This window comes from Lithobates pipiens, unplaced genomic scaffold, assembly GCF_037356315.1.
Source record: "Lithobates pipiens isolate NorthernLeopardFrog02 unplaced genomic scaffold, aLitPip1_a1.2 Scaffold_1, whole genome shotgun sequence".
Taxonomy (NCBI): Eukaryota; Metazoa; Chordata; class Amphibia; order Anura; family Ranidae; genus Lithobates; species Lithobates pipiens.
In genome coordinates, this window is record NW_027507685.1 from 62484183 (window position 1) to 62508453 (window position 24271).

The following is a 24271-nucleotide window of genomic DNA, read 5'->3' on the forward strand; positions in this document are numbered from 1 at the left end:
GAAGTAAATCATAAAGTGGAAGTAAACCAATTGATTTAAGGGTTTCAAAACACAGTTACATGCCTTGAATCCCGGGATTGATAACTGTCCCATTTGCTTGTGTTCTCAACCAAACTATCAAATCATCAAATGGCTGGTGTCATAACTTAAATATGCCTAAAATGGGAGAGCAACTGAGTATGTGCAGAGCAGGTTGAAACAGCGTATTACTGGATTTCAAAGTGTATAGAAGCATATTTTTTAATGTTTTACATGAGTATATATGCAAAATGGGACAACCGGAAGAGATGTAGCAGGACTTACTTTTCTGACTAAAGTTGCACTTTAAATGACAGATTTAACAGCATGGTCTAGCAGATTTTCCTCAAGAATTTGATCTTTATGTAGGATGTGCAAAGTTTTTGGATTTTTTTTCATGTTTTTTTGTCGGTGACATGGTAGCATGAAAACACAGCGGGAGTGGTGATTGTAGTTCAAGCTAAATGTGTAAACAGATTGTCAGAAGTGGGATTTGAACCCACGCCTCCATTTGGAGACCAGAACACCCACACAATGTGAAGAAACAGCTCTTGAGTCTGGCACCTTAGACCACTCGGCCATCCTGACAAGATATATTAAGGTGCTATGGCTTCCTCTGGAAATATCATCTACTCGTGGTACTCTATTGATCTATTACCATTGTCAAGGAGCTGTATGAACACTCTGAACCTAGGCCCTTTTGCAAATGCACTTCTTAAAGCATGACCTTGCACCAAGTCATACATTTCAGATCCTTTCTACCAAATCTCCTTGAGCAAAAAAAGTAGAAGATGTCCCAGGTGATCTTCGACTGTTTGGTTGATCCGGGCGCCACAAACCAGAGTCATGTCCTTGTGGCAGACCGCGTGGCCTAATGGATAAGGCGTCTGACTTCAGATCAGAAGATTGAGGGTTCGAGTCCCTTCGTGGTCGTTTTCTATGCTGCTTTCCAGTTCCTTCCTGTGACCTTCACTCGTAAATTCTTGCTTTAGCCATAACAACGTGCTTCTTGCTGGAGGCTTCCAATTTGCTGAAGCCCAGAGCCTCCAAACAGAAGTAAATCATAAAGTGGAAGTAAACCAATTGATTTAAGGGTTTCAAAACACAGTTACATGCCTTGAATCCCGGGATTGATAACTGTCCCATTTGCTTGTGTTCTCAACCAAACTATCAAATCATCAAATGGCTGGTGTCATAACTTAAATATGCCTAAAATGGGAGAGCAACTGAGTATGTGCAGAGCAGGTTGAAACAGCGTATTACTGGATTTCAAAGTGTATAGAAGCATATTTTTTAATGTTTTACATGAGTATATATGCAAAATGGGACAACCGGAAGAGATGTAGCAGGACTTACTTTTCTGACTAAAGTTGCACTTTAAATGACAGATTTAACAGCATGGTCTAGCAGATTTTCCTCAAGAATTTGATCTTTATGTAGGATGTGCAAAGTTTTTGGATTTTTTTTCATGTTTTTTTGTCGGTGACATGGTAGCATGAAAACACAGCGGGAGTGGTGATTGTAGTTCAAGCTAAATGTGTAAACAGATTGTCAGAAGTGGGATTTGAACCCACGCCTCCATTTGGAGACCAGAACACCCACACAATGTGAAGAAACAGCTCTTGAGTCTGGCGCCTTAGACCACTCGGCCATCCTGACAAGATATATTGAGGTGCTATGGCTTCCTCTGGAAATATCATCTACTCGTGGTACTCTATTGATCTATTACCATTGTCAAGGAGCTGTATGAACACTCTGAACCTAGGCCCTTTTGCAAATGCACTTCTTAAAGCATGACCTTGCACCAAGTCATACATTTCAGATCCTTTCTACCAAATCTCCTTGAGCAAAAAAAGTAGAAGATGTCCCAGGTGATCTTCGAGTGTTTGGTTGATCCGGGCGCCACAAACCAGAATCATGTCCTTGTGGCAGACCGCGTGGCCTAATGGATAAGGCGTCTGACTTCGGATCAGAAGATTGAGGGTTCGAGTCCCTTCGTGGTCGTTTTCTATGCTGCTTTCCAGTTCCTTCCTGTGACCTTCACTCGTAAATTCTTGCTTTAGCCATAACAACGTGCTTCTTGCTGGAGGCTTCCAATTTGCTGAAGCCCAGAGCCTCCAAACAGAAGTAAATCATAAAGTGGAAGTAAACCAATTGATTTAAGGGTTTCAAAACACAGTTACATGCCTGGAATCCCGGGATTGATAACTGTCCCATTTGCTTGTGTTCTCAACCAAACTATCAAATCATCAAATGGCTGGTGTCATAACTTAAATATGCCTAAAATGGGAGAGCAACTGAGTATGTGCAGAGCAGGTTGAAACAGCGTATTACTGGATTTCAAAGTGTATAGAACCATATTTTTAAATGTTTTACATGAGTATATATGCAAAATGGGACAACCGGAAGAGATGTAGCAGGACTTACTTTTCTGACTAAAGTTGCACTTTAAATGACAGATTTAACAGCATGGTCTAGCAGATTTTCCTCAAGAATTTGATCTTTATGTAGGATGTGCAAAGTTTTTGGATTTTTTTTCATGTTTTTTTGTCGGTGACATGGTAGCATGAAAACACAGCGGGAGTGGTGATTGTAGTTCAAGCTAAATGTGTAAACAGATTGTCAGAAGTGGGATTTGAACCCACGCCTCCATTTGGAGACCAGAACACCCACACAATGTGAATAAACAGCTCTTGAGTCTGGCGCCTTAGACCACTCGGCCATCCTGACAAGATATATTGAGTTGCTATGGCTTCCTCTGGAAATATCATCTACTCGTGGTACTCTATTGATCTATTACCATTGTCAAGGAGCTGTATGAACACTCTGAACCTAGGCCCTTTTGCAAATGCACTTCTTAAAGCATGACCTTGCACCAAGTCATACATTTCAGATCCTTTCTACCAAATCTCCTTGAGCAAAAAAAGTAGAAGATGTCCCAGGTGATCTTCGACTGTTTGGTTGATCAGGGCGCCACAAACCAGAATCATGTCCTTGTGGCAGACTGCGTGGCCTAATGGATAAGGCGTCTGACTTCGGATCAGAAGATTGAGGCTTCGAGTCCCTTCGTGGTCGTTTTCTATGCTGCTTTCCAGTTCCTTCCTGTGACCTTCACTCGTAAATTCTTGCTTTAGCCATAACAACGTGCTTCTTGCTGGAGGCTTCCAATTTGCTGAAGCCCAGAGCCTCCAAACAGAAGTAAATCATAAAGTGGAAGTAAACCAATTGATTTAAGGGTTTCAAAACACAGTTACATGCCTGGAATCCCGGGATTGATAACTGTCCCATTTGCTTGTGTTCTCAACCAAACTATCAAATCATCAAATGGCTGGTGTCATAACTTAAATATGCCTAAAATGGGAGAGCAACTGAGTATGTACAGAGCAGGTTGAAACAGCGTATTACTGGATTTCAAAGTGTATAGAACCATATTTTTAAATGTTTTACATGAGTATATATGCAAAATGGGACAACCGGAAGAGATGTAGCAGGACTTACTTTTCTGACTAAAGTTGCACTTTAAATGACAGATTTAACAGCATGGTCTAGCAGATTTTCCTCAAGAATTTGATCTTTATGTAGGATGTGCAAAGTTTTTGGATTTTTTTTCATGTTTTTTTGTCGGTGACATGGTAGCATGAAAACACAGCGGGAGTGGTGATTGTAGTTCAAGCTAAATGTGTAAACAGATTGTCAGAAGTGGGATTTGAACCCACGCCTCCATTTGGAGACCAGAACACCCACACAATGTGAAGAAACAGCTCTTGAGTCTGGCGCCTTAGACCACTCGGCCATCCTGACAAGACATATTGAGGTGCTATGGCTTCCTCTGGAAATATCATCTACTCGTGGTACTCTATTGATCTATTACCATTGTCAAGGAGCTGTATGAACACTCTGAACCTAGGCCCTTTTGCAAATGCACTTCTTAAAGCATGACCTTGCACCAAGTCATACATTTCAGATCCTTTCTACCAAATCTCCTTGAGCAAAAAAAGTAGAAGATGTCCCAGGTGATCTTCGACTGTTTGGTTGATCAGGGCGCCACAAACCAGAATCATGTCCTTGTGGCAGACTGCGTGGCCTAATGGATAAGGCGTCTGACTTCGGATCAGAAGATTGAGGGTTCGAGTCCCTTCGTGGTCGTTTTCTATGCTGCTTTCCAGTTCCTTCCTGTGACCTTCACTCGTAAATTCTTGCTTTAGCCATAACAACGTGCTTCTTGCTGGAGGCTTCCAATTTGCTGAAGCCCAGAGCCTCCAAACAGAAGTAAATCATAAAGTGGAAGTAAACCAATTGATTTAAGGGTTTCAAAACACAGTTACATGCCTGGAATCCCGGGATTGATAACTGTCCCATTTGCTTGTGTTCTCAACCAAACTATCAAATCATCAAATGGCTGGTGTCATAACTTAAATATGCCTAAAATGGGAGAGCAACTGAGTATGTGCAGAGCAGGTTGAAACAGCGTATTACTGGATTTCAAAGTGTATAGAACCATATTTTTAAATGTTTTACATGAGTATATATGCAAAATGGGACAACCGGAAGAGATGTAGCAGGACTTACTTTTCTGACTAAAGTTGCACTTTAAATGACAGATTTAACAGCATGGTCTAGCAGATTTTCCTCAAGAATTTGATCTTTATGTAGGATGTGCAAAGTTTTTGGATTTTTTTTCATGTTTTTTTGTCGGTGACATGGTAGCATGAAAACACAGCGGGAGTGGTGATTGTAGTTCAAGCTAAATGTGTAAACAGATTGTCAGAAGTGGGATTTGAACCAACGCCTCCATTTGGAGACCAGAACACCCACACAATGTGAAGAAACAGCTCTTGAGTCTGGCGCCTTAGACCACTCGGCCATCCTGACAAGACATATTGAGGTGCTATGGCTTCCTCTGGAAATATCATCTACTCGTAGTACTCTATTGATCTATTACCATTGTCAAGGAGCTGTATGAACACTCTGAACCTAGGCCCTTTTGCAAATGCACTTCTTAAAGCATGACCTTGCACCAAGTCATACATTTCAGATCCTTTCTACCAAATCTCCTTGAGCAAAAAAAGTAGAAGATGTCCCAGGTGATCTTCGAGTGTTTGGTTGATCTGGGCGCCACAAACCAGAATCATGTCCTTGTGGCAGACCGCGTGGCCTAATGGATAAGGCGTCTGACTTCGGATCAGAAGATTGAGGGTTCGAGTCCCTTCGTGGTCGTTTTCTATGCTGCTTTCCAGTTCCTTCCTGTGACCTTCACTCGTAAATTCTTGCTTTAGCCATAACAACGTGCTTCTTGCTGGAGGCTTCCAATTTGCTGAAGCCCAGAGCCTCCAAACAGAAGTAAATCATAAAGTGGAAGTAAACCAATTGATTTAAGGGTTTCAAAACACAGTTACATGCCTGGAATCCCGGGATTGATAACTGTCCCATTTGCTTGTGTTCTCAACCAAACTATCAAATCATCAAATGGCTGGTGTCATAACTTAAATATGCCTAAAATGGGAGAGCAACTGAGTATGTGCAGAGCAGGTTGAAACAGCGTATTACTGGATTTCAAAGTGTATAGAACCATATTTTTAAATGTTTTACATGAGTATATATGCAAAATGGGACAACCGGAAGAGATGTAGCAGGACTTACTTTTCTGACTAAAGTTGCACTTTAAATGACAGATTTAACAGCATGGTCTAGCAGATTTTCCTCAAGAATTTGATCTTTATGTAGGATGTGCAAAGTTTTTGGATTTTTTTTCATGTTTTTTTGTCGGTGACATGGTAGCATGAAAACACAGCGGGAGTGGTGATTGTAGTTCAAGCTAAATGTGTAAACAGATTGTCAGAAGTGGGATTTGAACCCACGCCTCCATTTGGAGACCAGAACACCCACACAATGTGAAGAAACAGCTCTTGAGTCTGGCGCCTTAGACCACTCGGCCATCCTGACAAGATATATTGAGGTGCTATGGCTTCCTCTGGAAATATCATCTACTCGTGGTACTCTATTGATCTATTACCATTGTCAAGGAGCTGTATGAACACTCTGAACCTAGGCCCTTTTGCAAATGCACTTCTTAAAGCATGACCTTGCACCAAGTCATACATTTCAGATCCTTTCTACCAAATCTCCTTGAGCAAAAAAAGTAGAAGATGTCCCAGGTGATCTTCGACTGTTTGGTTGATCAGGGCGCCACAAACCAGAATCATGTCCTTGTGGCAGACCGCGTGGCCTAATGGATAAGGCGTCTGACTTCGGATCAGAAGATTGAGGGTTCGAGTCCCTTCGTGGTCGTTTTCTATGCTGCTTTCCAGTTCCTTCCTGTGACCTTCACTCGTAAATTCTTGCTTTAGCCATAACAACGTGCTTCTTGCTGGAGGCTTCCAATTTGCTGAAGCCCAGAGCCTCCAAACAGAAGTAAATCATAAAGTGGAAGTAAACCAATTGATTTAAGGGTTTCAAAACACAGTTACATGCCTGGAATCCCGGGATTGATAACTGTCCCATTTGCTTGTGTTCTCAACCAAACTATCAAATCATCAAATGGCTGGTGTCATAACTTAAATATGCCTAAAATGGGAGAGCAACTGAGTATGTACAGAGCAGGTTGAAACAGCGTATTACTGGATTTCAAAGTGTATAGAACCATATTTTTAAATGTTTTACATGAGTATATATGCAAAATGGGACAACCGGAAGAGATGTAGCAGGACTTACTTTTCTGACTAAAGTTGCACTTTAAATGACAGATTTAACAGCATGGTCTAGCAGATTTTCCTCAAGAATTTGATCTTTATGTAGGATGTGCAAAGTTTTTGGATTTTTTTTCATGTTTTTTTGTCGGTGACATGGTAGCATGAAAACACAGCGGGAGTGGTGATTGTAGTTCAAGCTAAATGTGTAAACAGATTGTCAGAAGTGGGATTTGAACCCACGCCTCCATTTGGAGACCAGAACACCCACACAATGTGAAGAAACAGCTCTTGAGTCTGGCGCCTTAGACCACTCGGCCATCCTGACAAGATATATTGAGGTGCTATGGCTTCCTCTGGAAATATCATCTACTCGTGGTACTCTATTGATCTATTACCATTGTCAAGGAGCTGTATGAACACTCTGAACCTAGGCCCTTTTGCAAATGCACTTCTTAAAGCATGACCTTGCACCAAGTCATACATTTCAGATCCTTTCTACCAAATCTCCTTGAGCAAAAAAAGTAGAAGATGTCCCAGGTGATCTTCGACTGTTTGGTTGATCAGGGCGCCACAAACCAGAATCATGTCCTTGTGGCAGACCGCGTGGCCTAATGGATAAGGCGTCTGACTTCGGATCAGAAGATTGAGGGTTCGAGTCCCTTCGTGGTCGTTTTCTATGCTGCTTTCCAGTTCCTTCCTGTGACCTTCACTCGTAAATTCTTGCTTTAGCCATAACAACGTGCTTCTTGCTGGAGGCTTCCAATTTGCTGAAGCCCAGAGCCTCCAAACAGAAGTAAATCATAAAGTGGAAGTAAACCAATTGATTTAAGGGTTTCAAAACACAGTTACATGCCTGGAATCCCGGGATTGATAACTGTCCCATTTGCTTGTGTTCTCAACCAAACTATCAAATCATCAAATGGCTGGTGTCATAACTTAAATATGCCTAAAATGGGAGAGCAACTGAGTATGTGCAGAGCAGGTTGAAACAGCGTATTACTGGATTTCAAAGTGTATAGAACCATATTTTTAAATGTTTTACATGAGTATATATGCAAAATGGGACAACCGGAAGAGATGTAGCAGGACTTACTTTTCTGACTAAAGTTGCACTTTAAATGACAGATTTAACAGCATGGTCTAGCAGATTTTCCTCAAGAATTTGATCTTTATGTAGGATGTGCAAAGTTTTTGGATTTTTTTTCATGTTTTTTTGTCGGTGACATGGTAGCATGAAAACACAGCGGGAGTGGTGATTGTAGTTCAAGCTAAATGTGTAAACAGATTGTCAGAAGTGGGATTTGAACCCACGCCTCCATTTGGAGACCAGAACACCCACACAATGTGAAGAAACAGCTCTTGAGTCTGGCGCCTTAGACCACTCGGCCATCCTGACAAGATATATTGAGGTGCTATGGCTTCCTCTGGAAATATCATCTACTCGTAGTACTCTATTGATCTATTACCATTGTCAAGGAGCTGTATGAACACTCTGAACCTAGGCCCTTTTGCAAATGCACTTCTTAAAGCATGACCTTGCACCAAGTCATACATTTCAGATCCTTTCTACCAAATCTCCTTGAGCAAAAAAAGTAGAAGATGTCCCAGGTGATCTTCGAGTGTTTGGTTGATCTGGGCGCCACAAACCAGAATCATGTCCTTGTGGCAGACCGCGTGGCCTAATGGATAAGGCGTCTGACTTCGGATCAGAAGATTGAGGGTTCGAGTCCCTTCGTGGTCGTTTTCTATGCTGCTTTCCAGTTCCTTCCTGTGACCTTCACTCGTAAATTCTTGCTTTACCCATAACAACGTGCTTCTTGCTGGAGGCTTCCAATTTGCTGAAGCCCAGAGCCTCCAAACAGAAGTAAATCATAAAGTGGAAGTAAACCAATTGATTTAAGGGTTTCAAAACACAGTTACATGCCTGGAATCCCGGGATTGATAACTGTCCCATTTGCTTGTGTTCTCAACCAAACTATCAAATCATCAAATGGCTGGTGTCATAACTTAAATATGCCTAAAATGGGAGAGCAACTGAGTATGTGCAGAGCAGGTTGAAACAGCGTATTACTGGATTTCAAAGTGTATAGAACCATATTTTTAAATGTTTTACATGAGTATATATGCAAAATGGGACAACCGGAAGAGATGTAGCAGGACTTACTTTTCTGACTAAAGTTGCACTTTAAATGACAGATTTAACAGCATGGTCTAGCAGATTTTCCTCAAGAATTTGATCTTTATGTAGGATGTGCAAAGTTTTTGGATTTTTTTTCATGTTTTTTTGTCGGTGACATGGTAGCATGAAAACACAGCGGGAGTGGTGATTGTAGTTCAAGCTAAATGTGTAAACAGATTGTCAGAAGTGGGATTTGAACCCACGCCTCCATTTGGAGACCAGAACACCCACACAATGTGAAGAAACAGCTCTTGAGTCTGGCGCCTTAGACTACTCGGCCATCCTGACAAGATATATTGAGGTGCTATGGCTTCCTCTGGAAATATCATCTACTCGTGGTACTCTATTGATCTATTACCATTGTCAAGGAGCTGTATGAACACTCTGAACCTAGGCCCTTTTGCAAATGCACTTCTTAAAGCATGACCTTGCACCAAGTCATACATTTCAGATCCTTTCTACCAAATCTCCTTGAGCAAAAAAAGTAGAAGATGTCCCAGGTGATCTTCGACTGTTTGGTTGATCAGGGCGCCACAAACCAGAATCATGTCCTTGTGGCAGACCGCGTGGCCTAATGGATAAGGCGTCTGACTTCGGATCAGAAGATTGAGGGTTCGAGTCCCTTCGTGGTCGTTTTCTATGCTGCTTTCCAGTTCCTTCCTGTGACCTTCACTCGTAAATTCTTGCTTTAGCCATAACAACGTGCTTCTTGCTGGAGGCTTCCAATTTGCTGAAGCCCAGAGCCTCCAAACAGAAGTAAATCATAAAGTGGAAGTAAACCAATTGATTTAAGGGTTTCAAAACACAGTTACATGCCTGGAATCCCGGGATTGATAACTGTCCCATTTGCTTGTGTTCTCAACCAAACTATCAAATCATCAAATGGCTGGTGTCATAACTTAAATATGCCTAAAATGGGAGAGCAACTGAGTATGTGCAGAGCAGGTTGAAACAGCGTATTACTGGATTTCAAAGTGTATAGAACCATATTTTTAAATGTTTTACATGAGTATATATGCAAAATGGGACAACCGGAAGAGATGTAGCAGGACTTACTTTTCTGACTAAAGTTGCACTTTAAATGACAGATTTAACAGCATGGTCTAGCAGATTTTCCTCAAGAATTTGATCTTTATGTAGGATGTGCAAAGTTTTTGGATTTTTTTCATGTTTTTTTGTCGGTGACATGGTAGCATGAAAACACAGCGGGAGTGGTGATTGTAGTTCAAGCTAAATGTGTAAACAGATTGTCAGAAGTGGGATTTGAACCCACGCCTCCATTTGGAGACCAGAACACCCACACAATGTGAAGAAACAGCTCTTGAGTCTGGCGCCTTAGACCACTCGGCCATCCTGACAAGATATATTGAGGTGCTATGGCTTCCTCTGGAAATATCATCTACTCGTGGTACTCTATTGATCTATTACCATTGTCAAGGAGCTGTATGAACACTCTGAACCTAGGCCCTTTTGCAAATGCACTTCTTAAAGCATGACCTTGCACCAAGTCATACATTTCAGATCCTTTCTACCAAATCTCCTTGAGCAAAAAATGTAGAAGATGTCCCAGGTGATCTTCGAGTGTTTGGTTGATCCGGGCGCCACAAACCAGAATCATGTCCTTGTGGCAGACCGCGTGGCCTAATGGATAAGGCGTCTGACTTTGGATAAGAAGATTGAGGGTTCGAGTCCCTTCGTGGTCGTTTTCTATGCTGCTTTCCAGTTCCTTCCTGTGACCTTCACTCGTAAATTCTTGCTTTAGCCATAACAACGTGCTTCTTGCTGGAGGCTTCCAATTTGCTGAAGCCCAGAGCCTCCAAACAGAAGTAAATCATAAAGTGGAAGTAAACCAATTGATTTAAGGGTTTCAAAACACAGTTACATGCCTTGAATCCCGGGATTGATAACTGTCCCATTTGCTTGTGTTCTCAACCAAACTATCAAATCATCAAATGGCTGGTGTCATAACTTAAATATGCCTAAAATGGGAGAGCAACTGAGTATGTGCAGAGCAGGTTGAAACAGCGTATTACTGGATTTCAAAGTGTATAGAACCATATTTTTAAATGTTTTACATGAGTATATATGCAAAATGGGACAACCGGAAGAGATGTAGCAGGACTTACTTTTCTGACTAAAGTTGCACTTTAAATGACAGATTTAACAGCATGGTCTAGCAGATTTTCCTCAAGAATTTGATCTTTATGTAGGATGTGCAAAGTTTTTGGATTTTTTTTCATGTTTTTTTGTCGGTGACATGGTAGCATGAAAACACAGCGGGAGTGGTGATTGTAGTTCAAGCTAAATGTGTAAACAGATTGTCAGAAGTGGGATTTGAACCCACGCCTCCATTTGGAGACCAGAACACCCACACAATGTGAATAAACAGCTCTTGAGTCTGGCGCCTTAGACCACTCGGCCATCCTGACAAGATATATTGAGGTGCTATGGCGTGCTATGGCTTCCTCTGGAAATATCATCTACTCGTGGTACTCTATTGATCTATTACCATTGTCAAGGAGCTGTATGAACACTCTGAACCTAGGCCCTTTTGCAAATGCACTTCTTAAAGCATGACCTTGCACCAAGTCATACATTTCAGATCCTTTCTACCAAATCTCCTTGAGCAAAAAAAGTAGAAGATGTCCCAGGTGATCTTCGACTGTTTGGTTGATCAGGGCGCCACAAACCAGAATCATGTCCTTGTGGCAGACCGCGTGGCCTAATGGATAAGGCGTCTGACTTCGGATCAGAAGATTGAGGGTTCGAGTCCCTTCGTGGTCGTTTTCTATGCTGCTTTCCAGTTCCTTCCTGTGACCTTCACTCGTAAATTCTTGCTTTAGCCATAACAACGTGCTTCTTGCTGGAGGCTTCCAATTTGCTGAAGCCCAGAGCCTCCAAACAGAAGTAAATCATAAAGTGGAAGTAAACCAATTGATTTAAGGGTTTCAAAACACAGTTACATGCCTGGAATCCCGGGATTGATAACTGTCCCATTTGCTTGTGTTCTCAACCAAACTATCAAATCATCAAATGGCTGGTGTCATAACTTAAATATGCCTAAAATGGGAGAGCAACTGAGTATGTGCAGAGCAGGTTGAAACAGCGTATTACTGGATTTCAAAGTGTATAGAACCATATTTTTAAATGTTTTACATGAGTATATATGCAAAATGGGACAACCGGAAGAGATGTAGCAGGACTTACTTTTCTGACTAAAGTTGCACTTTAAATGACAGATTTAACAGCATGGTCTAGCAGATTTTCCTCAAGAATTTGATCTTTATGTAGGATGTGCAAAGTTTTTGGATTTTTTTTCATGTTTTTTTGTCGGTGACATGGTAGCATGAAAACACAGCGGGAGTGGTGATTGTAGTTCAAGCTAAATGTGTAAACAGATTGTCAGAAGTGGGATTTGAACCCACGCCTCCATTTGGAGACCAGAACACCCACACAATGTGAAGAAACAGCTCTTGAGTCTGGCGCCTTAGACCACTCGGCCATCCTGACAAGATATATTGAGGTGCTATGGCTTCCTCTGGAAATATCATCTACTCGTAGTACTCTATTGATCTATTACCATTGTCAAGGAGCTGTATGAACACTCTGAACCTAGGCCCTTTTGCAAATGCACTTCTTAAAGCATGACCTTGCACCAAGTCATACATTTCAGATCCTTTCTACCAAATCTCCTTGAGCAAAAAAAGTAGAAGATGTCCCAGGTGATCTTCGAGTGTTTGGTTGATCTGGGCGCCACAAACCAGAATCATGTCCTTGTGGCAGACCGCGTGGCCTAATGGATAAGGCGTCTGACTTCGGATCAGAAGATTGAGGGTTCGAGTCCCTTCGTGGTCGTTTTCTATGCTGCTTTCCAGTTCCTTCCTGTGACCTTCACTCGTAAATTCTTGCTTTAGCCATAACAACGTGCTTCTTGCTGGAGGCTTCCAATTTGCTGAAGCCCAGAGCCTCCAAACAGAAGTAAATCATAAAGTGGAAGTAAACCAATTGATTTAAGGGTTTCAAAACACAGTTACATGCCTGGAATCCCGGGATTGATAACTGTCCCATTTGCTTGTGTTCTCAACCAAACTATCAAATCATCAAATGGCTGGTGTCATAACTTAAATATGCCTAAAATGGGAGAGCAACTGAGTATGTGCAGAGCAGGTTGAAACAGCGTATTACTGGATTTCAAAGTGTATAGAACCATATTTTTAAATGTTTTACATGAGTATATATGCAAAATGGGACAACCGGAAGAGATGTAGCAGGACTTACTTTTCTGACTAAAGTTGCACTTTAAATGACAGATTTAACAGCATGGTCTAGCAGATTTTCCTCAAGAATTTGATCTTTATGTAGGATGTGCAAAGTTTTTGGATTTTTTTTCATGTTTTTTTGTCGGTGACATGGTAGCATGAAAACACAGCGGGAGTGGTGATTGTAGTTCAAGCTAAATGTGTAAACAGATTGTCAGAAGTGGGATTTGAACCCACGCCTCCATTTGGAGACCAGAACACCCACACAATGTGAAGAAACAGCTCTTGAGTCTGGCGCCTTAGACCACTCGGCCATCCTGACAAGATATATTGAGGTGCTATGGCTTCCTCTGGAAATATCATCTACTCGTGGTACTCTATTGATCTATTACCATTGTCAAGGAGCTGTATGAACACTCTGAACCTAGGCCCTTTTGCAAATGCACTTCTTAAAGCATGACCTTGCACCAAGTCATACATTTCAGATCCTTTCTACCAAATCTCCTTGAGCAAAAAAAGTAGAAGATGTCCCAGGTGATCTTCGACTGTTTGGTTGATCAGGGCGCCACAAACCAGAATCATGTCCTTGTGGCAGACCGCGTGGCCTAATGGATAAGGCGTCTGACTTCGGATCAGAAGATTGAGGGTTCGAGTCCCTTCGTGGTCGTTTTCTATGCTGCTTTCCAGTTCCTTCCTGTGACCTTCACTCGTAAATTCTTGCTTTAGCCATAACAACGTGCTTCTTGCTGGAGGCTTCCAATTTGCTGAAGCCCAGAGCCTCCAAACAGAAGTAAATCATAAAGTGGAAGTAAACCAATTGATTTAAGGGTTTCAAATCACAGTTACATGCCTGGAATCCCGGGATTGATAACTGTCCCATTTGCTTGTGTTCTCAACCAAACTATCAAATCATCAAATGGCTGGTGTCATAACTTAAATATGCCTAAAATGGGAGAGCAACTGAGTATGTGCAGAGCAGGTTGAAACAGCGTATTACTGGATTTCAAAGTGTATAGAACCATATTTTTAAATGTTTTACATGAGTATATATGCAAAATGGGACAACCGGAAGAGATGTAGCAGGACTTACTTTTCTGACTAAAGTTGCACTTTAAATGACAGATTTAACAGCATGGTCTAGCAGATTTTCCTCAAGAATTTGATCTTTATGTAGGATGTGCAAAGTTTTTGGATTTTTTTCATGTTTTTTTGTCGGTGACATGGTAGCATGAAAACACAGCGGGAGTGGTGATTGTAGTTCAAGCTAAATGTGTAAACAGATTGTCAGAAGTGGGATTTGAACCCACGCCTCCATTTGGAGACCAGAACACCCACACAATGTGAAGAAACAGCTCTTGAGTCTGGCGCCTTAGACCACTCGGCCATCCTGACAAGATATATTGAGGTGCTATGGCTTCCTCTGGAAATATCATCTACTCGTGGTACTCTATTGATCTATTACCATTGTCAAGGAGCTGTATGAACACTCTGAACCTAGGCCCTTTTGCAAATGCACTTCTTAAAGCATGACCTTGCACCAAGTCATACATTTCAGATCCTTTCTACCAAATCTCCTTGAGCAAAAAATGTAGAAGATGTCCCAGGTGATCTTCGAGTGTTTGGTTGATCCGGGCGCCACAAACCAGAATCATGTCCTTGTGGCAGACCGCGTGGCCTAATGGATAAGGCGTCTGACTTTGGATAAGAAGATTGAGGGTTCGAGTCCCTTCGTGGTCGTTTTCTATGCTGCTTTCCAGTTCCTTCCTGTGACCTTCACTCGTAAATTCTTGCTTTAGCCATAACAACGTGCTTCTTGCTGGAGGCTTCCAATTTGCTGAAGCCCAGAGCCTCCAAACAGAAGTAAATCATAAAGTGGAAGTAAACCAATTGATTTAAGGGTTTCAAAACACAGTTACATGCCTTGAATCCCGGGATTGATAACTGTCCCATTTGCTTGTGTTCTCAACCAAACTATCAAATCATCAAATGGCTGGTGTCATAACTTAAATATGCCTAAAATGGGAGAGCAACTGAGTATGTGCAGAGCAGGTTGAAACAGCGTATTACTGGATTTCAAAGTGTATAGAACCATATTTTTAAATGTTTTACATGAGTATATATGCAAAATGGGACAACCGGAAGAGATGTAGCAGGACTTACTTTTCTGACTAAAGTGTCACTTTAAATGACAGATTTAACAGCATGGTCTAGCAGATTTTCCTCAAGAATTTGATCTTTATGTAGGATGTGCAAAGTTTTTGGATTTTTTTTCATGTTTTTTTGTCGGTGACATGGTAGCATGAAAACACAGCGGGAGTGGTGATTGTAGTTCAAGCTAAATGTGTAAACAGATTGTCAGAAGTGGGATTTGAACCCACGCCTCCATTTGGAGACCAGAACACCCACACAATGTGAAGAAACAGCTCTTGAGTCTGGCGCCTTAGACCACTCGGCCATCCTGACAAGATATATTGAGGTGCTATGGCTTCCTCTGGAAATATCATCTACTCGTGGTACTCTATTGATCTATTACCATTGTCAAGGAGCTGTATGAACACTCTGAACCTAGGCCCTTTTGCAAATGCACTTCTTAAAGCATGACCTTGCACCAAGTCATACATTTCAGATCCTTTCTACCAAATCTCCTTGAGCAAAAAAAGTAGAAGATGTCCCAGGTGATCTTCGACTGTTTGGTTGATCAGGGCGCCACAAACCAGAATCATGTCCTTGTGGCAGACCGCGTGGCCTAATGGATAAGGCGTCTGACTTCGGATCAGAAGATTGAGGGTTCGAGTCCCTTCGTGGTCGTTTTCTATGCTGCTTTCCAGTTCCTTCCTGTGACCTTCACTCGTAAATTCTTGCTTTAGCCATAACAACGTGCTTCTTGCTGGAGGCTTCCAATTTGCTGAAGCCCAGAGCCTCCAAACAGAAGTAAATCATAAAGTGGAAGTAAACCAATTGATTTAAGGGTTTCAAAACACAGTTACATGCCTGGAATCCCGGGATTGATAACTGTCCCATTTGCTTGTGTTCTCAACCAAACTATCAAATCATCAAATGGCTGGTGTCATAACTTAAATATGCCTAAAATGGGAGAGCAACTGAGTATGTACAGAGCAGGTTGAAACAGCGTATTACTGGATTTCAAAGTGTATAGAACCATATTTTTAAATGTTTTACATGAGTATATATGCAAAATGGGACAACCGGAAGAGATGTAGCAGGACTTACTTTTCTGACTAAAGTTGCACTTTAAATGACAGATTTAACAGCATGGTCTAGCAGATTTTCCTCAAGAATTTGATCTTTATGTAGGATGTGCAAAGTTTTTGGATTTTTTTTCATGTTTTTTTGTCGGTGACATGGTAGCATGAAAACACAGCGGGAGTGGTGATTGTAGTTCAAGCTAAATGTGTAAACAGATTGTCAGAAGTGGGATTTGAACCCACGCCTCCATTTGGAGACCAGAACACCCACACAATGTGAAGAAACAGCTCTTGAGTCTGGCGCCTTAGACCACTCGGCCATCCTGACAAGATATATTGAGGTGCTATGGCTTCCTCTGGAAATATCATCTACTCGTGGTACTCTATTGATCTATTACCATTGTCAAGGAGCTGTATGAACACTCTGAACCTAGGCCCTTTTGCAAATGCACTTCTTAAAGCATGACCTTGCACCAAGTCATACATTTCAGATCCTTTCTACCAAATCTCCTTGAGCAAAAAAAGTAGAAGATGTCCCAGGTGATCTTCGACTGTTTGGTTGATCAGGGCGCCACAAACCAGAATCATGTCCTTGTGGCAGACCGCGTGGCCTAATGGATAAGGCGTCTGACTTCGGATCAGAAGATTGAGGGTTCGAGTCCCTTCGTGGTCGTTTTCTATGCTGCTTTCCAGTTCCTTCCTGTGACCTTCACTCGTAAATTCTTGCTTTAGCCATAACAACGTGCTTCTTGCTGGAGGCTTCCAATTTGCTGAAGCCCAGAGCCTCCAAACAGAAGTAAATCATAAAGTGGAAGTAAACCAATTGATTTAAGGGTTTCAAAACACAGTTACATGCCTGGAATCCCGGGATTGATAACTGTCCCATTTGCTTGTGTTCTCAACCAAACTATCAAATCATCAAATGGCTGGTGTCATAACTTAAATATGCCTAAAATGGGAGAGCAACTGAGTATGTGCAGAGCAGGTTGAAACAGCGTATTACTGGATTTCAAAGTGTATAGAACCATATTTTTAAATGTTTTACATGAGTATATATGCAAAATGGGACAACCGGAAGAGATGTAGCAGGACTTACTTTTCTGACTAAAGTTGCACTTTAAATGACAGATTTAACAGCATGGTCTAGCAGATTTTCCTCAAGAATTTGATCTTTATGTAGGATGTGCAAAGTTTTTGGATTTTTTTTCATGTTTTTTTGTCGGTGACATGGTAGCATGAAAACACAGCGGGAGTGGTGATTGTAGTTCAAGCTAAATGTGTAAACAGATTGTCAGAAGTGGGATTTGAACCCACGCCTCCATTTGGAGACCAGAACACCCACACAATGTGAAGAAACAGCTCTTGAGTCTGGCGCCTTAGACCACTCGGCCATCCTGACAAGATATATTGAGGTGCTATGGCTTCCTCTGGAAATATCATCTACTCGTAGTACTCTATTGATCTATTACCATTGTCAAGGAGCTGTATGAACACTCTGAACCTAGGCCCTTTTGCAAATGCACTTCTTAAAGCATGACCTTGCACCAAGTCATACATTTCAGATCCTTTCTACCAAATCTCCTTGAGCAAAAAAAGTAGAAGATGTCCCAGATGATCTTCGAGTGTTTGGTTGATCTGGGCGCCACAAACCAGAATCATGTCCTTGTGGCAGACCGCGTGGCCTAATGGATAATTCGTCTGACTTCGGATCAGAAGATTGAGGGTTCGAGTCCCTTCGTGGTCGTTTTCTATGCTGCTTTCCAGTTCCTTCCTGTGACCTTCACTCGTAAATTCTTGCTTTAGCCATAACAACGTGCTTCTTGCTGGAGGCTTCCAATTTGCTGAAGCCCAGAGCCTCCAAACAGAAGTAAATCATAAAGTGGAAGTAAACCAATTGATTTAAGGGTTTCAAAACACAGTTACATGCCTGGAATCCCGGGATTGATAACTGTCCCATTTGCTTGTGTTCTCAACCAAACTATCAAATCATCAAATGGCTGGTGTCATAACTTAAATATGCCTAAAATGGGAGAGCAACTGAGTATGTGCAGAGCAGGTTGAAACAGCGTATTACTGGATTTCAAAGTGTATAGAACCATATTTTTAAATGTTTTACATGAGTATATATGCAAAATGGGACAACCGGAAGAGATGTAGCAGGACTTACTTTTCTGACTAAAGTTGCACTTTAAATGACAGATTTAACAGCATGGTCTAGCAGATTTTCCTCAAGAATTTGATCTTTATGTAGGATGTGCAAAGTTTTTGGATTTTTTTTCATGTTTTTTTGTCGGTGACATGGTAGCATGAAAACACAGCGGGAGTGGTGATTGTAGTTCAAGCTAAATGTGTAAACAGATTGTCAGAAGTGGGATTTGAACCCACGCCTCCATTTGGAGACCAGAACACCCACACAATGTGAAGAAACAGCTCTTGAGTCTGGCGCCTTAGACCACTCGGCCATCCTGACAAGATATATTGAGGTGCTATGGCTTCCTCTGGAAATATCATCTACTCGTGGTACTCTATTGATCTATTACCATTGTCAAGGAGCTGTATGAACACTCTGAACCTAGGCCCTTTTGCAAATGCACTTCTTAAAGCATGACCTTGCACCAAGTCATACATTTCAGATCCTTTCTACCAAATCTCCTTGAGCAAAAAATGTAGAAGATGTCCCAGGTGATCTTCGAGTGTTTGGTTGATCCGGGCGCCACAAACCAGAATCATGTCCTTGTGGCAGACCGCGTGGCCTAATGGATAAGGTGTCTGACTTCGGATCAGAAGATTGAGGGTTCGAGTCCCTTCGTGGTCGTTTTCTATGCTGCTTTCCAGTTGCTTCCTGTGACCTTCACTCGTAAATTCTTGCTTTAGCCATAACAACGTGCTTCTTGCTGGAGGCTTCCAATTTGCTGAAGCCCAGAGCCTCCAAACAGAAGTAAATCATAAAGTGGAAGTAAACCAATTGATTTAAGGGTTTCAAAACACAGTTACATGCCTTGAATCCCGGGATTGATAACTGTCCCATTTGCTTGTGTTCTCAACCAAACTATCAAATCATCAAATGGCTGGTGTCATAACTTAAATATGCCTAAAATGGGAGAGCAACTGAGTATGTGCAGAGCAGGTTGAAACAGCGTATTACTGGATTTCAAAGTGTATAGAAGCATATTTTTTAATGTTTTACATGAGTATATATGCAAAATGGGACAACCGGAAGAGATGTAGCAGGACTTACTTTTCTGACTAAAGTTGCACTTTAAATGACAGATTTAACAGCATGGTCTAGCAGATTTTCCTCAAGAATTTGATCTTTATGTAGGATGTGCAAAGTTTTTGGATTTTTTTTCATGTTTTTTTGTCGGTGACATGGTAGCATGAAAACACAGCGGGAGTGGTGATTGTAGTTCAAGCTAAATGTGTAAACAGATTGTCAGAAGTGGGATTTGAACCCACGCCTCCATTTGGAGACCAGAACACCCACACAATGTGAAGAAACAGCTCTTGAGTCTGGCGCCTTAGACCACTCGGCCATCCTGACAAGATATATTGAGGTGCTATGGCTTCCTCTGGAAATATCATCTACTCGTGGTACTCTATTGATCTATTACCATTGTCAAGGAGCTGTATGAACACTCTGAACCTAGGCCCTTTTGCAAATGCACTTCTTAAAGCATGACCTTGCACCAAGTCATACATTTCAGATCCTTTCTACCAAATCTCCTTGAGCAAAAAAAGTAGAAGATGTCCCAGGTGATCTTCGAGTGTTTGGTTGATCCGGGCGCCACAAACCAGAATCATGTCCTTGTGGCAGACCGCGTGGCCTAATGGATAAGGCGTCTGACTTCGGATCAGAAGATTGAGGGTTTGAGTCCCTTCGTGGTCGTTTTCTATGCTGCTTTCCAGTTCCTTCCTGTGACCTTCACTCGTAAATTCTTGCTTTAGCCATAACAACGTGCTTCTTGCTGGAGGCTTCCAATTTGCTGAAGCCCAGAGCCTCCAAACAGAAGTAAATCATAAAGTGGAAGTAAACCAATTGATTTAAGGGTTTCAAAACACAGTTACATGCCTGGAATCCCGGGATTGATAACTGTCCCATTTGCTTGTGTTCTCAACCAAACTATCAAATCATCAAATGGCTGGTGTCATAACTTAAATATGCCTAAAATGGGAGAGCAACTGAGTATGTGCAGAGCAGGTTGAAACAGCGTATTACTGGATTTCAAAGTGTATAGAAGCATATTTTTTAATGTTTTACATGAGTATATATGCAAAATGGGACAACCGGAAGAGATGTAGCAGGACTTACTTTTCTGACTAAAGTGTCACTTTAAATGACAGATTTAACAGCATGGTCTAGCAGATTTTCCTCAAGAATTTGATCTTTATGTAGGATGTGCAAAGTTTTTGGATTTTTTTTCATGTTTTTTTGTCGGTGACATGGTAGCATGAAAACACAGCGGGAGTGGTGATTGTAGTTCAAGCTAAATGTGTAAACAGATTGTCAGAAGTGGGATTTGAACCCACGCCTCCATTTGGAGACCAGAACACCCACACAATGTGAAGAAACAGCTCTTGAGTCTGGCGCCTTAGACCACTCGGCCATCCTGACAAGATATATTGAGGTGCTATGGCTTCCTCTGGAAATATCATCTACTCGTGGTACTCTATTGATCTATTACCATTGTCAAGGAGCTGTATGAACACTCTGAACCTAGGCCCTTTTGCAAATGCACTTCTTAAAGCATGACCTTGCACCAAGTCATACATTTCAGATCCTTTCTACCAAATCTCCTTGAGCAAAAAATGTAGAAGATGTCCCAGGTGATCTTCGAGTGTTTGGTTGATCCGGGCGCCACAAACCAGAATCATGTCCTTGTGGCAGACCGCGTGGCCTAATGGATAAGGTGTCTGACTTCGGATCAGAAGATTGAGGGTTCGAGTCCCTTCGTGGTCGTTTTCTATGCTGCTTTCCAGTTGCTTCCTGTGACCTTCACTCGTAAATTCTTGCTTTAGCCATAACAACGTGCTTCTTGCTGGAGGCTTCCAATTTGCTGAAGCCCAGAGCCTCCAAACAGAAGTAAATCATAAAGTGGAAGTAAACCAATTGATTTAAGGGTTTCAAAACACAGTTACATGCCTTGAATCCCGGGATTGATAACTGTCCCATTTGCTTGTGTTCTCAACCAAACTATCAAATCATCAAATGGCTGGTGTCATAACTTAAATATGCCTAAAATGGGAGAGCAACTGAGTATGTGCAGAGCAGGTTGAAACAGCGTATTACTGGATTTCAAAGTGTATAGAAGCATATTTTTTAATGTTTTACATGAGTATATATGCAAAATGGGACAACCGGAAGAGATGTAGCAGGACTTACTTTTCTGACTAAAGTTGCACTTTAAATGACAGATTTAACAGCATGGTCTAGCAGATTTTCCTCAAGAATTTGATCTTTATGTAGGATGTGCAAAGTTTTTGGATTTTTTTTCATGTTTTTTTGTCGGTGACATGGTAGCATGAAAACACAGCGGGAGTGGTGATTGTAGTTCAAGCTAAATGTGTAAACAGATTGTCAGAAGTGGGATATGAACCCACGCCTCCATTTGGAGACCAGAACACCCACACAATGTGAAGAAACAGCTCTTGAGTCTGGCACCTTAGACCACTCGGCCATCCTGACAAGATATATTGAGGTGCTATGGCTTCCTCTGGAAATATCATCTACTCGTGGTACTCTATTGATCTATTACCATTGTCAAGGAGCTGTATGAACACTCTGAACCTAGGCCCTTTTGCAAATGCACTTCTTAAAGCATGACCTTGCACCAAGTCATACATTTCAGATCCTTTCTACCAAATCTCCTTGAGCAAAAAAAGTAGAAGATGTCCCAGGTGATCTTCGACTGTTTGGTTGATCCGGGCGCCACAAACCAGAATCATGTCCTTGTGGCAGACCGCGTGGCCTAATGGATAAGGCGTCTGACTTCGGATCAGAAGATTGAGGGTTCGAGTCCCTTCGTGGTCGTTTTCTATGCTGCTTTCCAGTTCCTTCCTGTGACCTTCACTCATAAATTCTTGCTTTAGCCATAACAACGTGCTTCTTGCTGGAGGCTTCCAATTTGCTGAAGCCCAGAGCCTCCAAACAGAAGTAAATCATAAAGTGGAAGTAAACCAATTGATTTAAGGGTTTCAAAACACAGTTACATGCCTTGAATCCCGGGATTGATAACTGTCCCATTTGCTTGTGTTCTCAACCAAACTATCAAATCATCAAATGGCTGGTGTCATAACTTAAATATGCCTAAAATGGGAGAGCAACTGAGTATGTGCAGAGCAGGTTGAAACAGCGTATTACTGGATTTCAAAGTGTATAGAAGCATATTTTTTAATGTTTTACATGAGTATATATGCAAAATGGGACAACCGGAAGAGATGTAGCAGGACTTACTTTTCTGACTAAAGTTGCACTTTAAATGACAGATTTAACAGCATGGTCTAGCAGATTTTCCTCAAGAATTTGATCTTTATGTAGGATGTGCAAAGTTTTTGGATTTTTTTTCATGTTTTTTTGTCGGTGACATGGTAGCATGAAAACACAGCGGGAGTGGTGATTGTAGTTCAAGCTAAATGTGTAAACAGATTGTCAGAAGTGGGATTTGAACCCACGCCTCCATTTGGAGACCAGAACACCCACACAATGTGAAGAAACAGCTCTTGAGTCTGGTGCCTTAGACCACTCGGCCATCCTGACAAGATATATTGAGGTGCTATGGCTTCCTCTGGAAATATCATCTACTCGTGGTACTCTATTGATCTATTACCATTGTCAAGGAGCTGTATGAACACTCTGAACCTAGGCCCTTTTGCAAATGCACTTCTTAAAGCATGACCTTGCACCAAGTCATACATTTCAGATCCTTTCTACCAAATCTCCTTGAGCAAAAAAAGTAGAAGATGTCCCAGGTGATCTTCGAGTGTTTGGTTGATCCGGGCGCCACAAACCAGAATCATGTCCTTGTGGCAGACCGCGTGGCCTAATGGATAAGGCGTCTGACTTCGGATCAGAAGATTGAGGGTTCGAGTCCCTTCGTGGTTGTTTTCTATGCTGCTTTCCAGTTCCTTCCTGTGACCTTCACTCGTAAATTCTTGCTTTAGCCATAACAACGTGCTTCTTGCTGGAGGCTTCCAATTTGCTGAAGCCCAGAGCCTCCAAACAGAAGTAAATCATAAAGTGGAAGTAAACCAATTGATTTAAGGGTTTCAAAACACAGTTACATGCCTGTAATCCCGGGATTGATAACTGTCCCATTTGCTTGTGTTCTCAACCAAACTATCAAATCATCAAATGGCTGGTGTCATAACTTAAATATGCCTAAAATGGGAGAGCAACTGAGTATGTGCAGAGCAGGTTGAAACAGCGTATTACTGGATTTCAAAGTGTATAGAACCATATTTTTAAATGTTTTACATGAGTATATATGCAAAATGGGACAACCGGAAGAGATGTAGCAGGACTTACTTTTCTGACTAAAGTTGCACTTTAAATGACAGATTTAACAGCATGGTCTAGCAGATTTTCCTCAAGAATTTGATCTTTATGTAGGATGTGCAAAGTTTTTGGATTTTTTTTCATGTTTTTTTGTCGGTGACATGGTAGCATGAAAACACAGCGGGAGTGGTGATTGTAGTTCAAGCTAAATGTGTAAACAGATTGTCAGAAGTGGGATTTGAACCCACGCCTCCATTTGGAGACCAGAACACCCACACAATGTGAAGAAACAGCTCTTGAGTCTGGCGCCTTAGACCACTCGGCCATCCTGACAAGATATATTGAGGTGCTATGGCTTCCTCTGGAAATATCATCTACTCGTGGTACTCTATTGATCTATTACCATTGTCAAGGAGCTGTATGAACAC

General features: G+C 41.7%; 30 non-coding genes across 30 annotated transcripts; 12 read left to right on the top strand and 18 right to left on the bottom strand.

The window, feature by feature from the left end:
* Positions 1–1567: 1567 nt before the first annotated feature.
* On the bottom strand, positions 1568–1677 carry TRNAL-CAA (transfer RNA leucine (anticodon CAA)). The gene is made up of 2 exons: positions 1640–1677; positions 1568–1613 (listed from the first exon to the last, which is right to left on the bottom strand). It is a non-coding gene; the product is annotated as a tRNA-Leu (tRNA).
* A 272-nt stretch (positions 1678–1949) lies between these two features.
* TRNAR-UCG (transfer RNA arginine (anticodon UCG)) lies at positions 1950–2022 on the top strand. The gene has a single exon. It is a non-coding gene; the product is annotated as a tRNA-Arg (tRNA).
* Positions 2023–2638: 616 nt separating this feature from the next.
* TRNAL-CAA (transfer RNA leucine (anticodon CAA)) lies at positions 2639–2748 on the bottom strand. The gene is made up of 2 exons: positions 2711–2748; positions 2639–2684 (listed from the first exon to the last, which is right to left on the bottom strand). It is a non-coding gene; the product is annotated as a tRNA-Leu (tRNA).
* A 961-nt stretch (positions 2749–3709) lies between these two features.
* Positions 3710–3819, bottom strand: TRNAL-CAA (transfer RNA leucine (anticodon CAA)). Its single transcript has 2 exons — positions 3782–3819; positions 3710–3755 (listed from the first exon to the last, which is right to left on the bottom strand). It is a non-coding gene; the product is annotated as a tRNA-Leu (tRNA).
* Positions 3820–5162: 1343 nt separating this feature from the next.
* TRNAR-UCG (transfer RNA arginine (anticodon UCG)) lies at positions 5163–5235 on the top strand. Its single transcript has one exon. It is a non-coding gene; the product is annotated as a tRNA-Arg (tRNA).
* A 616-nt stretch (positions 5236–5851) lies between these two features.
* Positions 5852–5961, bottom strand: TRNAL-CAA (transfer RNA leucine (anticodon CAA)). Its single transcript has 2 exons — positions 5924–5961; positions 5852–5897 (listed from the first exon to the last, which is right to left on the bottom strand). It is a non-coding gene; the product is annotated as a tRNA-Leu (tRNA).
* Positions 5962–6233: 272 nt separating this feature from the next.
* TRNAR-UCG (transfer RNA arginine (anticodon UCG)) lies at positions 6234–6306 on the top strand. Its single transcript has one exon. It is a non-coding gene; the product is annotated as a tRNA-Arg (tRNA).
* A 616-nt stretch (positions 6307–6922) lies between these two features.
* TRNAL-CAA (transfer RNA leucine (anticodon CAA)) lies at positions 6923–7032 on the bottom strand. Its single transcript has 2 exons — positions 6995–7032; positions 6923–6968 (listed from the first exon to the last, which is right to left on the bottom strand). It is a non-coding gene; the product is annotated as a tRNA-Leu (tRNA).
* A 272-nt stretch (positions 7033–7304) lies between these two features.
* On the top strand, positions 7305–7377 carry TRNAR-UCG (transfer RNA arginine (anticodon UCG)). Its single transcript has one exon. It is a non-coding gene; the product is annotated as a tRNA-Arg (tRNA).
* A 616-nt stretch (positions 7378–7993) lies between these two features.
* TRNAL-CAA (transfer RNA leucine (anticodon CAA)) lies at positions 7994–8103 on the bottom strand. The gene is made up of 2 exons: positions 8066–8103; positions 7994–8039 (listed from the first exon to the last, which is right to left on the bottom strand). It is a non-coding gene; the product is annotated as a tRNA-Leu (tRNA).
* Positions 8104–8375: 272 nt separating this feature from the next.
* TRNAR-UCG (transfer RNA arginine (anticodon UCG)) lies at positions 8376–8448 on the top strand. Its single transcript has one exon. It is a non-coding gene; the product is annotated as a tRNA-Arg (tRNA).
* Positions 8449–9446: 998 nt separating this feature from the next.
* TRNAR-UCG (transfer RNA arginine (anticodon UCG)) lies at positions 9447–9519 on the top strand. The gene has a single exon. It is a non-coding gene; the product is annotated as a tRNA-Arg (tRNA).
* A 615-nt stretch (positions 9520–10134) lies between these two features.
* Positions 10135–10244, bottom strand: TRNAL-CAA (transfer RNA leucine (anticodon CAA)). The gene is made up of 2 exons: positions 10207–10244; positions 10135–10180 (listed from the first exon to the last, which is right to left on the bottom strand). It is a non-coding gene; the product is annotated as a tRNA-Leu (tRNA).
* Positions 10245–11205: 961 nt separating this feature from the next.
* On the bottom strand, positions 11206–11315 carry TRNAL-CAA (transfer RNA leucine (anticodon CAA)). The gene is made up of 2 exons: positions 11278–11315; positions 11206–11251 (listed from the first exon to the last, which is right to left on the bottom strand). It is a non-coding gene; the product is annotated as a tRNA-Leu (tRNA).
* A 282-nt stretch (positions 11316–11597) lies between these two features.
* Positions 11598–11670, top strand: TRNAR-UCG (transfer RNA arginine (anticodon UCG)). Its single transcript has one exon. It is a non-coding gene; the product is annotated as a tRNA-Arg (tRNA).
* A 616-nt stretch (positions 11671–12286) lies between these two features.
* TRNAL-CAA (transfer RNA leucine (anticodon CAA)) lies at positions 12287–12396 on the bottom strand. The gene is made up of 2 exons: positions 12359–12396; positions 12287–12332 (listed from the first exon to the last, which is right to left on the bottom strand). It is a non-coding gene; the product is annotated as a tRNA-Leu (tRNA).
* Positions 12397–12668: 272 nt separating this feature from the next.
* On the top strand, positions 12669–12741 carry TRNAR-UCG (transfer RNA arginine (anticodon UCG)). The gene has a single exon. It is a non-coding gene; the product is annotated as a tRNA-Arg (tRNA).
* Positions 12742–13357: 616 nt separating this feature from the next.
* TRNAL-CAA (transfer RNA leucine (anticodon CAA)) lies at positions 13358–13467 on the bottom strand. The gene is made up of 2 exons: positions 13430–13467; positions 13358–13403 (listed from the first exon to the last, which is right to left on the bottom strand). It is a non-coding gene; the product is annotated as a tRNA-Leu (tRNA).
* A 272-nt stretch (positions 13468–13739) lies between these two features.
* On the top strand, positions 13740–13812 carry TRNAR-UCG (transfer RNA arginine (anticodon UCG)). Its single transcript has one exon. It is a non-coding gene; the product is annotated as a tRNA-Arg (tRNA).
* Positions 13813–14427: 615 nt separating this feature from the next.
* TRNAL-CAA (transfer RNA leucine (anticodon CAA)) lies at positions 14428–14537 on the bottom strand. Its single transcript has 2 exons — positions 14500–14537; positions 14428–14473 (listed from the first exon to the last, which is right to left on the bottom strand). It is a non-coding gene; the product is annotated as a tRNA-Leu (tRNA).
* A 961-nt stretch (positions 14538–15498) lies between these two features.
* TRNAL-CAA (transfer RNA leucine (anticodon CAA)) lies at positions 15499–15608 on the bottom strand. Its single transcript has 2 exons — positions 15571–15608; positions 15499–15544 (listed from the first exon to the last, which is right to left on the bottom strand). It is a non-coding gene; the product is annotated as a tRNA-Leu (tRNA).
* Positions 15609–15880: 272 nt separating this feature from the next.
* On the top strand, positions 15881–15953 carry TRNAR-UCG (transfer RNA arginine (anticodon UCG)). Its single transcript has one exon. It is a non-coding gene; the product is annotated as a tRNA-Arg (tRNA).
* A 616-nt stretch (positions 15954–16569) lies between these two features.
* TRNAL-CAA (transfer RNA leucine (anticodon CAA)) lies at positions 16570–16679 on the bottom strand. The gene is made up of 2 exons: positions 16642–16679; positions 16570–16615 (listed from the first exon to the last, which is right to left on the bottom strand). It is a non-coding gene; the product is annotated as a tRNA-Leu (tRNA).
* Positions 16680–16951: 272 nt separating this feature from the next.
* Positions 16952–17024, top strand: TRNAR-UCG (transfer RNA arginine (anticodon UCG)). Its single transcript has one exon. It is a non-coding gene; the product is annotated as a tRNA-Arg (tRNA).
* A 616-nt stretch (positions 17025–17640) lies between these two features.
* TRNAL-CAA (transfer RNA leucine (anticodon CAA)) lies at positions 17641–17750 on the bottom strand. Its single transcript has 2 exons — positions 17713–17750; positions 17641–17686 (listed from the first exon to the last, which is right to left on the bottom strand). It is a non-coding gene; the product is annotated as a tRNA-Leu (tRNA).
* Positions 17751–18711: 961 nt separating this feature from the next.
* TRNAL-CAA (transfer RNA leucine (anticodon CAA)) lies at positions 18712–18821 on the bottom strand. The gene is made up of 2 exons: positions 18784–18821; positions 18712–18757 (listed from the first exon to the last, which is right to left on the bottom strand). It is a non-coding gene; the product is annotated as a tRNA-Leu (tRNA).
* Positions 18822–19782: 961 nt separating this feature from the next.
* TRNAL-CAA (transfer RNA leucine (anticodon CAA)) lies at positions 19783–19892 on the bottom strand. Its single transcript has 2 exons — positions 19855–19892; positions 19783–19828 (listed from the first exon to the last, which is right to left on the bottom strand). It is a non-coding gene; the product is annotated as a tRNA-Leu (tRNA).
* Positions 19893–20853: 961 nt separating this feature from the next.
* TRNAL-CAA (transfer RNA leucine (anticodon CAA)) lies at positions 20854–20963 on the bottom strand. Its single transcript has 2 exons — positions 20926–20963; positions 20854–20899 (listed from the first exon to the last, which is right to left on the bottom strand). It is a non-coding gene; the product is annotated as a tRNA-Leu (tRNA).
* Positions 20964–22306: 1343 nt separating this feature from the next.
* Positions 22307–22379, top strand: TRNAR-UCG (transfer RNA arginine (anticodon UCG)). The gene has a single exon. It is a non-coding gene; the product is annotated as a tRNA-Arg (tRNA).
* A 1687-nt stretch (positions 22380–24066) lies between these two features.
* Positions 24067–24176, bottom strand: TRNAL-CAA (transfer RNA leucine (anticodon CAA)). The gene is made up of 2 exons: positions 24139–24176; positions 24067–24112 (listed from the first exon to the last, which is right to left on the bottom strand). It is a non-coding gene; the product is annotated as a tRNA-Leu (tRNA).
* Between the last annotated feature and the right edge of the window lie 95 nt (positions 24177–24271).